Below are 13,142 nucleotides of genomic sequence, written 5' to 3' on the forward strand. Positions count from 1 at the left end.
GTACTGCTGTCATTGATGATATAGGGGGTTCCAGTTCTGATCATGGAGTTGATAATCCCATACTTTAAAATAAACAAAACAAAGCAAAACAACTATCCCAGTTCCTTAAAAAAATATACAGCATTAGTGGGCCAAATTATTCTTGAAGCCATTGCACTTACTACAGATTTATACCACTATCGTTATGATCCAACTTTATCTCCCTAACTGTACTTTTTTAGGATAAACCAATTGCCCCTGAAAACTGTGTGAAATTGTCATCAAACATTTATAATATAGCTTCTTTCTTCTATGTGTCTCATTCTGTGTCACATTTTGTATGTCAGTTTAAATGTATTAGGTTTGAATCTCCTCTCACACCACTGTTACAAGGGTACAGTATAACTCAGGGCTCGGCAACCTTTCAGAAGTGGTGTGCTGAGTCTTCATTTATTCACTCTAATTTAAGGTTTCGCGTGCCAGTAATACGTTTTAACGTTTTCAGAAGGTCTCTTTCTATAAGTCTATAATATATAACTAAACTATTGCTGTATTTAAAGTAAATAAGGTTTTTTAAAAAATATTTAAGAAGCTTCATTTAAAATTAAATTAAAATGCAGATCTTATCAGTTTAGTGCAGGGGTCTCAAACACGTGGCCTGTGGGCCGCATGCAGCCTGCGGGGTTCTTTTGTGCGGCCCGCCAAGCTCCGGACCCCGGGCCGGCAGCAGAGCCCTCCGGACTGGTGGCCAGGAACTGGGGCCGGCAGCGGGATGAGCGGGGCCAGCGGATGGAATCCCAGCTGGCAGGGGGCCGGCGAATGGTACTGCAGGCCAGCAGCGGAGCCCCTGGGACTGGTGGCCAGGACCCGGGCAGTCTGAGTGCCACTGAAAATCAGCTCGTGTGCCGCCTTTGGCACGCGTGCCATAGGTTGCCTACCCCGATATAACTACACTGACTACAGGGAGTTATTCCTAATTTACGTTGGTATCTGTGTGACCAGACTCTGTCCCAGTGTTTCTTACAACACAGTAATGTATTCTGGGCCAAATTCTGTGCTAGAACAGCTCCACTGAATTCAGTAAAGATACACGAGAAGAGAATTCATCCCTCTGACTTTTATTTTCTGTGATGCTATTTGATAACATTTGCACTGGGAGATTTGTTTCCACAACCTTTTTATTGATCTGCTAAAGAGCATTTTTGTCCATTAATGTATAACATAAGACAATACATATAATACATAGGGAAGAAGGCCAAAAATGAAAAAAATTCTGAATAATCAGCAGAAACAGAGTTTACTGAACCCCAGGTTCCCTTCATCCTTCAGTCAAGCCAGTGCTTTCTTAAACAACTAGCCCTTTTAAAGCTGATCTCAAATTCCTCACTCAGGTAATACTCCCAGTGTGAGTTTTGATAAGCTCAGGAGTGTGGAGTCAGACACATCATTTGCAGAATTTCCAAATAAAGTGAGGGAATCAAGGAAATCAGAGATGAAAAATCCTCTATTTCATCTCGTGCACCATTATCACTGAATGATTATTCCCCACGGTACATTTTCCTGCATTTTAACAAAAAATCAAATAAGAATAAAAGTAAAACAAAAATCAACAAATTAAGTCCCAGAAAAAGCGTTCATATTAATTTCAGTTTTACAATAATAATAATAATTTGCTTTGATTTGTGATGATCAAACAGATAAATCCCGCAGAGTTCTGCCTGAGTGAGGATTGTGGTATCTGTTCCTTAGGCCCTGATGCTGCAAAGACTTATACAGGTGCTTAATTTTACTACCATGAGCAGTTCCACTGATTTCAACGGGACTGCTCATAGTAGCAAAGTTAAGCACCTGTGCAAGTGTTTTCAGGATAGGGGCCTTATTCATTATTTTTCATAAGGAGAAATACAGGGAGATTTATTTATTCAGATTTATTCAGGTTTAGTTTAATATGAAGTCATCTTATCTTTCAGTGTAGCTGAAAACACACAAGCTGAACAAGAAGTTGGACTGAGTGTACCTGTTGGCTCTGAAGTTTTACATTGTTTTGTTTTTGAGTGAAGTTATGTAACAAAAAAAAATCTACATTTGTAAGTTGCACTTTCACGACAAAGAGATTGCACAACAGTACTTGTATGAGGTGAATTGAAAAATACTATTTCTTTTGTTTATCATTTTTACAGTGCAAATATTTGTAATAAACAATATATAATTTTATTTCAATTACAATACAGAATACTATATGAAAATGTAGAAAAACATCCAAAATATTTAATAAATTTCAATTGGTATTCTATTATTTAACAGTGCAATTAAATCTGTGATGAATTGTGATTAATTTTTTTAATCTCGATTAATTTTTTTGAGTAAATCGTGTGAGTTAACTGAGATTAATCGACAGCCCTAGTCAAAATAAATACAGGTCAAATTCTCTTCTCAATTACATCAATATAAATCCATACTAACTGCCTTCCATGATGTTATTATGGACTTACGTCAGTGTAAAAGAGGATGAAATCTAACCCTAAATTGGGGCTCCTCTGTTGGCACAGATAGATAATAGGTTTCAGAATTATGATGGAGCTGAGAGTGCTTGTTGTACTATTTTTCTACCTCTGTTTCAGATACATTTAAACATGAAATAATTTTAAAATAATTCAATATACACAATAATGTTCTCAGCCAATCGCTAAGACAAACAAGTTTGTTTACATTTACAGGAGATACTGCTGCCCACTTCTTATTTACAATGTCACCAGAAAGTGAGAACAGGCATTTGCATGGCACTTTTGTAGCTGGCATTGCAAGGTATTTATGTGCCAGATATGCTAAACATTCGTAGGCCCTTCAAGCTTCAGCCACCATTCCAGAGGACATGCTTCCAAGCTGATGATGAGCATTAAAAAAAAAATGTGTTAATTAAATTTGTGACTGAACTCCTTGGGGGAGAATTGTATGTCCCCTGTTCTATTTTACCCTCATTCTGCCATATATTTCATGTTATAGCACTCTCAAATGATGACCCAGCACATGTTGTTCATTTTAAAAATGCTTTCACTGCAGATTTGACAAAATGCAAAGAAGGTACCAATGTGAGATTTCTAAAGATAGCTATAGCACTCGACCCAAGGTTTAAGAATCTGAAGTGCATTCCAAAATCTGAGAGGGACAGGTGTGGAGCATGCTTTCAGATGTCCTAAAAGAGCAACACTCCGATGCAGAAACTACAGAACCCGAACCACCAAAAAAGAAAATCAACCTTCTTCTGGTGGCATCTGACTCAGATAATGAAAATGAACATGAGTCAGTCAACACTGCTTTGGATTGTTATTGAGCAGAACCCGTCATCAGCATGGACACATGTAGCCTGGAATGGTGGTTGAAGCATGAAGGAACATATGATTCTTTAGCACATCTGGCATGTAAATGTCTTGCGATGCCGGCTACAACAGTGCCATGAGAACGCCTGTTCTCACTTTCAGGTGACATTGTAAACAAGAAGCAGGCACCATTATCTTCTGCAAATGTAAACAAACTTGTTTGTCTGAGCGATTGGCTGAATAAGAAGTAGGACTGAGTAAACTTGCAGGCTCTAAAATTTTACATTGTTTTATTCTTGAATGCAGTTTTTTTTTACATAATTCCATATTTGTAAGTTCAACTTGTTTTTTTACCCCTTTTAGCCTTGCCCAGAGACTTTCAACAAGTCTCTCTCTTATTTCTATCTCAACCTCAGTCCAAGTGTATACATTTTTAACATATAAGGCAAAACCTCCCTCTTTTTTTCTGCCTGTCCTTCCTGAGCAAACAGTACCTTTCTATACCAGTATTCCAGTCATGAGTATTATCCCACCAAGTCTCAGTGATGCCAACTATGTCATAGTTGTGTTTATTTACTAGCATTTCGAGTTCTTTCTGCTTATTCCCCATACTTCTCGCATTAGTTTTCAGACATCTAAGAAACTGATTTGATTTCCCACCCCCAGTTCTGTCTTGTCGGTCCCTTATTTCTGCTATAACAGCCCATGCTTCCCCCCGCAGATTCCGACCCTCCTCCCAGGTCTCCATGTTTTTGACTTACCTGTGGGCTTTGGTCACCTGTCCCCGTCGATTCTAGTTTAGGCAAAATTCTGCTCTCTGTGACAAAGGCATACATCCAAAATAACTCTATTGGCTGCAGTGGAGTTGTTCCAGAATTGCACAAGTATAACTTAGAGCAGAAATTTGGTCCTGTTGCTCCAATGGGGATTCTGGATTTCCATAGAGATTTATATTGATTTCTTCCCCAGTGCTCACTTTGGCACAGGAAGGTAACATCAGAAATCTTAATCCAGAAATCTGATGAGGTTCAATAAGGATAAGTGCAGGGTCCTGCACTTAGGACGGAAGAACCCAATGCACAGCTACAGACTAGGGACTGAATGGCTAGGCAGCAGTTCTGCGGAAGAGGACCTAGGGGTGACAGTGGACGAGAAGCTGGATATGAGTCAGCAGTGTGCCTTTGTTGCCAAGAAGGCCAATGGCATTTTGGGATGTATAAGTAAGAGCATAGCGAGCAGATCGAGGGACATGATCGTCCCCCTCTATTCGACATTGGTGAGGCCTCATCTGGAGTACTGTGTCCAGTTTTGGGCCCCACACTACAAGAAGGATGTGGATAAATTGGAGAGAGTCCAGCGAAGGGCAACAAAAATGATTAGGGGTCTAGAACACATGACTTATGAGGAAAGGCTGAGGGAACTGGGATTGTTTAGTCTGCAGAAGAGAAGAATGAGGGGGGATTTGATAGCTGCTTTCAACTACCTGAGAGGTGGTTCCAGAGAGGATGGTTCTAGACTATTCTCAGTGGTAGAAGAGGACAGGACAAGGAGTAATGGTCTCCAGTTGCAGTGGGGGAGGTTTAGGTTGGATATTAGGAAAAACTTTTTCACTAGGAGGGTGGTGAAACACTGGAATGCGTTACCTAGGGAGGTGGTAGAATCTCCTTCCTTAGAAGTTTTTAAGGTCAGACTTGACAAAGCCCTGGCTGGGATGATTTAATTGGGGATTGGTCCTGCTTTGAGCAGGGGGTTGGACTAGATGACCTCCTGAGGTCCCTTCCAACCCTGATATTCTATGATTCTATGATTCTAACATATGGGTCAAAATTAGGGCTGTCAAGCGATTAAAAAAATTAATCGCAATTAATTGCACAATTAAAAAAATAATCACAATTAATTGCAAGATTAATCACACTGTTAAACAACAATAGAATACAGACTACAGACTGGCTACAGACTGGTTAACCTAGTGAGAAGGGCTTTAAACTAGGATCGACGGGGGCAGGTGACCAAAGGCCACATATCTGGCCTCCGTACTCTTACTGAAGGAATATCGGGACTCATAAAAACCATCCTCCAATCACTCACCATAAAAAGGGCCAGCTTTCTCCAGGACACAACCGACTTCCTCCGCAAACTCTGCAACATTAACTATCTCCCTCAAAACACCATCCTTGCCACCATGGATGTCACTTCCATATACACCAACATCCTTCACAACGAAGGCATAGCTGTCTGCTTCAAATATTTATAAGACAATGGACAACCCTCAAATCTCCACCCCAAATACATCGCCAATCTCATCCATTTCATCCTCGGCCATAACAATTTTACATTCAACAACAAACACTTTGTCCAAAGCATGGACATCATGGTAGCGGCTTTATTGATCGGTTCAAGAAAGGCATTTCATAAGCAATGGGTAGCATGGATGAGAGTGCAGAAACAGTTGTGGAAGAAATGGACAGTTGAGTGATCACGGCTGGGCAGACAGTGACACTGACATAGGTCATGTCTACATTTGAGCTGGTAGGTGTGATTCCCAGCTCAAGTAGACATACTCGATCTAGCACCTAAAAGAGCAGTGTGACCATTTGTGGCAGTTCAGGCTTGCCACCTGCATCAGTGCGGCCACACTGCTATCTTTAGGTGCTAGCTTGAGCACACATTGCACAGATACCTCTACATGAGCTGGGAATCACACCTGCCAGATCAAATGTAAACGTATCTATAGACAAAAGTGGGTAAGCGCAGAGGTGTAGAGCTGTGAAGGATCATGAATGTGAAGAGACGAAGCTGACATTTGATGCACTGGAAAATGAAGAGCTAGTGGAAGGATTTAAAGTGGGGATGATGTAGTTGGAGAAACAGATAAGGAAGATTATTTTTATCAGCTATAGTGTATGGACTAGTGCAGTGATGTGGGTGTAGGGAAGGCAGCAGCAGTCAAGATGTGAGAGACTGAAAGGCTGAGATGGAGAAGCGATTTGCCTTTGTATCAACTGTAGAAGAGTGCCTTAGCCACTGGGCTACAGGAATTGTGGTGTGGATATTTCTCACTCTCTCCTGTTGAAACTATTCCACTGTGTATAAATAATTAAACAGTCATTGGAGCAGGGTCTTGGGTCTCCCATAGCCTAGGGTACAGAGTCAGTCTCACACTCTCTCTCTCGTCCAATGACTATTAATTGTCATTCATAATGACATAATGAATAGTCATTGGCCAGGAAAAGACCATGAGACTGATTCTACAGCTTGGTGGGTAGGCTAGTCACCTAGGCTGCCGGAAACACAAGTTCAAATCTTTTCTCTACATCAGGCAGAGGAGGGAATTAAACCTGAATCTCCTCCAACCCAGACAAGTGCCTTAACCACTAAGCTAAAGGTCACAACTGATCTTCTCTTTGCCCCTGACCCTGGTAACCTACTTCTCTTTCCCCTTCTCTTCGTGTTTGGTGAATCTAATCCTTTGCTTCTGTCAAAATCAGAATGAAAATGTTCAGGTCAAATCAAAGTGAAATGTTTCATTTTAATGCAATTCAAAAAAAATTTCCACTTTTCAATTCCCCCAAAACTTTTGAAAATTTTCATTTTTGGTTTGACGCAAAACAAAACTTTTAAAAAATTTATTTATTTTTCAAAATTGCCAGTGAACCAAAAAATCCATTATATGCCCAGCTCTAGTCTGCAGTCTCCTGCATATACTTTTGGCTTCTTGGGAGCATGGCTTCTTGTCCACTGCTACCTCTGGGACCCCTCCATAAGGGGGAATTCTACAACACAGGGGAAGCGCCACTGTTACTTGGCTCATTACAGGAATTTCCAGATAAAATTTTATGGTCTGTGTTAGCAGGAGATCAGATTAGGTAATCATAATGATCTCTTCTTGCCTTAAAATCTAGGAATCTCGAAAAGTTAGTGCAGCCTCAGGATGCATTCACTTTTTCACAGGTTTCCTGCCTCCCCAGTTCTTTACCTTACTATGCATAAGTCCTGAGCCCCAGCCATGAACTCTGGGGAAAAGGAAAATGTTATTATGAAAGCAGCCAACTCCTTCCTTTCAGCACAGAAATAGAGAGTTCCATGCTGAGCGCATCCTATCTGTATACAGATCTAGGCAGCATAACTCACTGAGCCATTGATCTCCCTAACTCAAAAATCTTTTATGTGTCCGTGAGGAAATAGTAGACAGTTCTTAAGAGAGACTCATGGTCTTTTTTTTTTTATCATTTAACGAAAACCATTTTGTGCAAATTAAAGATCAGACGAGGAAGCATGAGGAAATGAAAGACAGACTTTTACATAAGAGGCCAGACCCGCAGCTGATGTAAGTTAGTATAGCTCCACTGAAATCACTCTACACCAAATGAGGATCTGGCCCCAGATATTTCTTGTATTCCTAACAAAACTCATGTAAGAGATCTTATTGCTGCAGTAAAATCTAACAATTTTGAAACTTTGAAACATCTGTAACATGGAGCAGCTAGGAGTTAAAAATGAAAGTTCACTTTGTTGTGTTTAGACTGAGTTGTTATTTCCTGTGATGAGGAAATGGGTTAGAATCTAATTTTGTGTTTTATGCATTTTGTGCTGTTAAAAGCCACTAAGAAACAATGTCAAAATACTCTTCCCTTTGCAAAATTTCTGGACCTATGTGACAGTATAGATAACCCCAGTATAGTGTAAGCCCCCTTTACTGGCTGAAACCTGTTCAGACACTGTACCTTAGGCAAGTTGTTTAAACTCTCTGCCCCAATTTCCTCACCTGGAAAATAGGGATAATAATAGTTACCTACTTTGGGGAACTCATTATTGGTTTAGGGCCTGTTTCTACCATCAGTTACACTGGTGCATAGGAGAAGTAAATTCTGATTGAAGCTAATTGAGTTACACAGGTGTAAAACTGTGTGAGAAGAGAACCAGGTCCAGTGGTTGCAAAGTTCTCTGATGATGAAATGCACTGTGCATAAAGCCCAAACAGTCTGGCTTTTTATGAGGAACTAAGCAGGAGTGGGGTGGAATGGGATGGAATACACCCACCCAACCTGCAAATAGGCTATGATGATGCCCATGTCAGGGTTTTAGTCTCTGGATTCATGCAGGAGTGGATCTTGGTGGCAATTCTTCTAGCCCACCCCCATGTACCTCCTCTATGATGGCATATTTTGAGTCAGTGCAATAACACTCTCACAGCCCAGCATGCCTAAAATTGGGTTCTGCAATAAGAAATTAACATGCACAAATGTGATGGAGGAAGATAGCTGTCATGAAAGACAAGACCTGGGGTCAGATCCTCAGCTGCTGTAAACTGGCACTGAAGCCAATCAGGCTATGCCAATTTATACAGGCCCAGGACCTCTTCAGTTCCCAAAACAAAAAAGAAAATTGTCCAACACTTTCCTTTCCCATTAATCTCAACCCTATTAGGCCCGTTCCTTCCTAAAGGCTTGGCTAAAAAGATAAGCTTTACAGCATTCCCTGAAGGAATACTATTTGATATATTCTGGTAGAATGCTGTTCAAAAGTACCTACCAGAAAAAAAAAAGGGGTGGGATGGGGTGGGGAGAATATGGTCAGATGTAGTCTACCCAGATCTTGGCTCCTTCCAATGCCCACAGAGACACCCCCTCACACACACTTCAAGGGTCTCCATGACAGGAGTTGTAGAGAGGTGTTCTGAAGCAGTTATAGTAGGTAGGGGCATGATCGGCATATTTATGTGTGTATGCTGGAAGCAGGAGTAATCTACAGTGTTGGGACTAAAAGTGTATCTGCTACTAGTCAAGATTTAGATGCAATGTAATGTCAGTATTGCAGGATATGTGCAGTTATGTTTTGGGGAAATTTGAATGTTGTTTGAGAATTTGGTCCTCTATAAAAATGAGTTTCTGGTTGTTGTATACAAATTGGGAATGAGGATGTTAAAACATCAACATACTTCAGTTTCATCTTGATATTTTTTTTCTGTTCAATGTTAAAAAGACTCCCTACTGCCAGTTATGCTCCTGTTCAGAGACTCCTTGCATAGCTTTTAACCTGAATAAAAACCTGGGTTACATGCAAGATTGGAATGCTGGCAAACTTGTGTTGAGTTATTTGTAAGTCTCTATGAGTAACGTCAAAAAATTGTTTTTTTCAGGAATGCATCCCCATGGCTTGGTATTAGTGCACAGTACCTTCTCACAGTACCCTCACCCTCATGGTATGACAGAGGGGCCTTCAGGCCAAATTTCAGTTAGTGGCATTGCAAACCCTATGAGCCAGGCACAACACCACTCTGTTTGGGGGCCCTCACAAATTGGGGGATTCAAGACAAAATGCCCCTACTCCCCCCATAGGAGACCCTACAGTTGTGCTAATGTAAATCTGGAGTATTTCCTTTGCAGTTAGTGGAGTTACTCCAGATTTACACATGCGTGCAGAGTCCCATCCATAATACTAATTATATTTATCCCATTTATAGAGCTTTTCATCAGTAGATCACAAAAGACTGTCCAAAAGAAGACAAGTATGGCTTTGTCCATTTCAGGGCTTAAATTCAGCTGGAGCCATCCAGAGCAGAGCTCCGGTAAATGTTTTCAAACCCACAGGAGCCCAGGTGTCTCCCACAGGGCTGAAGTTCTGAGTACTAGTGTGCCCCGCAGGGCTGAAGCCCCGAGCCCAGCACCTCCCAAGCCCCGGAGCTCTGGAAAATACTCTGTGAGAATTTAAGCCCTGGTCCATTTTATAGATGGGGAAACTGAAGTACAGAGAAGAGAAGTGGCTTGCCCAAGGTTACATCATAGCAAATCAAATGCAGGTCTCATGACTCCCAATCCAGTGCCCCATCCACTGGACTACACTGCCTCGCACATTATACTTATTTCAGTGATGTTAGTGAGAGGATAGTATTTCCTTTTCCCTCTACTCTTACTAGCTAAAAACCTGCTTTTCTTACATACTAATAAAATCTGTCTCCTCTTTCACCACTCCAATAATATTATTATTTATTACTTACACAGCATCAGAGGTGTGCAGGGTACTTTGTGGACAAATAAAATTGACAGATGAAAAAATTACAGATTCAGCTCTATTTTGTATCTAAATAGTATGTCCTTCTTGCTTTGAATACTTTCTCTCTCGTTGACTACAGTAGGCTTTGGGTCAGATCCTCTGTCACCCTCTCCCACTCCTGACTCCAGGCCTTTTTATTAACATTGTCCATTTGACTTGAACAGCTTCCTTCTACCAGCACCTCTTCCTCCAAGCATCCTCCTCCAAATCTCTTCTGAAAATCTGTTCTATTCTATTCAGGGTCTTATACCACCCCTCACCATTGTAGTATCTGAGTGCCTTCCTGTCATGCACTAAGCAGTGTGATTAATATCCCTTATGTGTGGTTTGTTCTCTCTCATTCTCTCCCCAGGGGATAATTGTGTTTTGGTAGGGATTTGTTTTTGATTTTTTTTTAGCTGTACACACTGTTAGGTGTTTATAGTAGAGAAGGTTATGTTGAAGAAGTGCACCCTGCCCTTGAAGCAGAAGGTGATGAGATCTGTGATGGTCATAGTTCCTGTGGGAGTTTGTTCCATACTCTTGAACCAGCCACCGAGAAAGCTTTGTCTCCTGCACAGATGATTCAACTAGCCTTTCACTGTGTACAGACTACAGCTTTACCTTCCCCTTCTTTGTGCCTCACCCTTTCATTGCTTGCACCGAATCTGTTCAGTTTAGAGCAAATGCTTCTGGGGACCTGTCTAAAGATTTACGACTTGGTACAAATCCATATAGCTCCATTGACTTCAGTTTGCTCTTTCTGCTTTCTAAAGTGCTGTGCTCATCTGTGATGCTACTTAAACAATAGTTATATTGTTCTGCAGCAGATTGGTTACTGTGATATTATATAAAACTAGGCAGACATATTTTGCCATTGTGATTATCACATTATTGCATATTTAATGTGAAAGCCATGCATATATAACGTTAAACCTATGTTACAAATGCCACTCAAATTCCTACTTGATGTGCATGTCACAAGCCACCTTGTAGTAGATACACTGCAGTAATGAAGCAAGTCAGCATGGCAATGGAGTTAGTCTAAAAGGCCAACCTTACCAATGTGTTAGGAGGACTGCCAGGAGGTTTGTATAAAAGAAGATCTATGCCCACTCTCAGACATTCACTGCATTAAGGACTGTAAAGAAGCGTCCTTCCATTTGATCTATGCCAACTCCATCTCCACTCATGGAAGAGTCTGATGTGTGAGAATCTGTACCTGCAGAGGAAAAATCTGTTAGCTGCAACCTTTCATGAAATGTGGGCCCCTTCAGAAATGTTGCCATTGCCAATGCAGAGGGGAGGAGTAAATAACAGGAGCTATGGCTGAAATGCAGCCATACAAAATATGAAAAAATACCCAAGATTGTTATTAGGGACTCATGCTTCAGGGCATAAACCAAGCTCTAACTAGTGAGATCTAGGAAGAAACTCTCTCTGGAGACAGGTTATTCTGTACCTGAAGCATCTTCTCTGGGGACTTGTTCCTCTGACGAATCTGGAGCTGGCCCCTGTTGGGAGACAAGGTACTGAAACAGATGGGCCTCGGGTCTGATCCAGTCTGGCAATTCCTATGTTTGAATTTGCCAGCATCTGTTGGTTTGTGGTACAGCTGTAATCTTATGTAATGGACTCACTCTCCCTTTTAGAAATATCCCTTCCTGTATATTATTTTCTCTCTTTCTCTCTCTTTATTTCTCATTTTTGACAAAAAAAATAAGGAGCTAGAACCTTGGCCCTGCTAAATTCTCTTTGTGCCTCTCTGTCAGCATAAAGCTGCCCTAAGTGGGCAGCTGGGTCCCTAAGTAGTGTATAGCTGGTATAGCAAGTTATGCCACTCCCTCCTGTTTCTAGTCTTCCTCCCCCTCCACCTCCCCCAGGGGTCAGGGGTATGGGTGGGGTGGGTATGGAATTGGGAGAAAGTGATCCCCATCATTGTAAAGGCACCTTGGGAGCTCCTAGAAGGGGGAGTCACTTAGAAGAATCCTGAGGGTCTAAACTGAGCCCTAGCAGCCGTGGGGTTGGGAGGTGTAGTGGAAACCTACCTAAGCCACTCCACCTCAGGTACTCTGAGTGCTACTCTAACCTAAAATACTGTTTAAATGGGGAAAAAAGAAATACATGAAATGGGGCCAACGTCTTCTCTTGAAGTCAGCAGGCTTATTCCAGTGCAACTGAGAGAAAGAATCTGTTCCTTAATGTTTATCTTTACCAAAGGAGGCTAGAGAAGTTCCCAGATCTGTCCTGGAGGTATCAACACTAAAAACTTATTAATCCACAAATTGGGAGTGGCTTTTTGGAATTGTGTTGGTCTGTTGAGTAGTTAAGAATTAAGATGGGGGGAGGGGAATATCTTAAAAATGCAAAGTAGGAAACTTAGTAACAAACCATTCTGGTCTGTCTGGAAAAACTAGAATCACAGTCAAACTAAAAGAGGAAAGAAACATCTTATTGACTTGACAGAACAGAATGTCTGTTTTGAGGATAAGATATGGTGTAGAGGGCGGAGCTGCTTGGGACTCAGGAGCAGCAGGAGGTTCAAGCATGGCACCCTCTAGTGACTGTTCCCTAGCAGCGTGCTCTTGGCCAGTGCCGTTCTTTCATGCGTAAAACACCAAGTGATCAGGCAGTTTCCTATAGCTTCAGAAAGAGCTGGGGAAGCTGTGACTGAAACTCATCGTGGAAAAACGAAAGGAGTTGCTTCTGTGGGCCAGTAAGTGGCTCAGAGTGAAATGCAGAGGAGAGGTGAGCATCTCCTGATGCACAATACATGCTCTCAGCAGACTGCCATAGTAGGATGTTCTGAAAAGT

Source organism: Lepidochelys kempii, chromosome 1 (genome assembly GCF_965140285.1).
Source record: "Lepidochelys kempii isolate rLepKem1 chromosome 1, rLepKem1.hap1, whole genome shotgun sequence".
Lineage (NCBI taxonomy): Eukaryota > Metazoa > Chordata > Testudines > Cheloniidae > Lepidochelys > Lepidochelys kempii.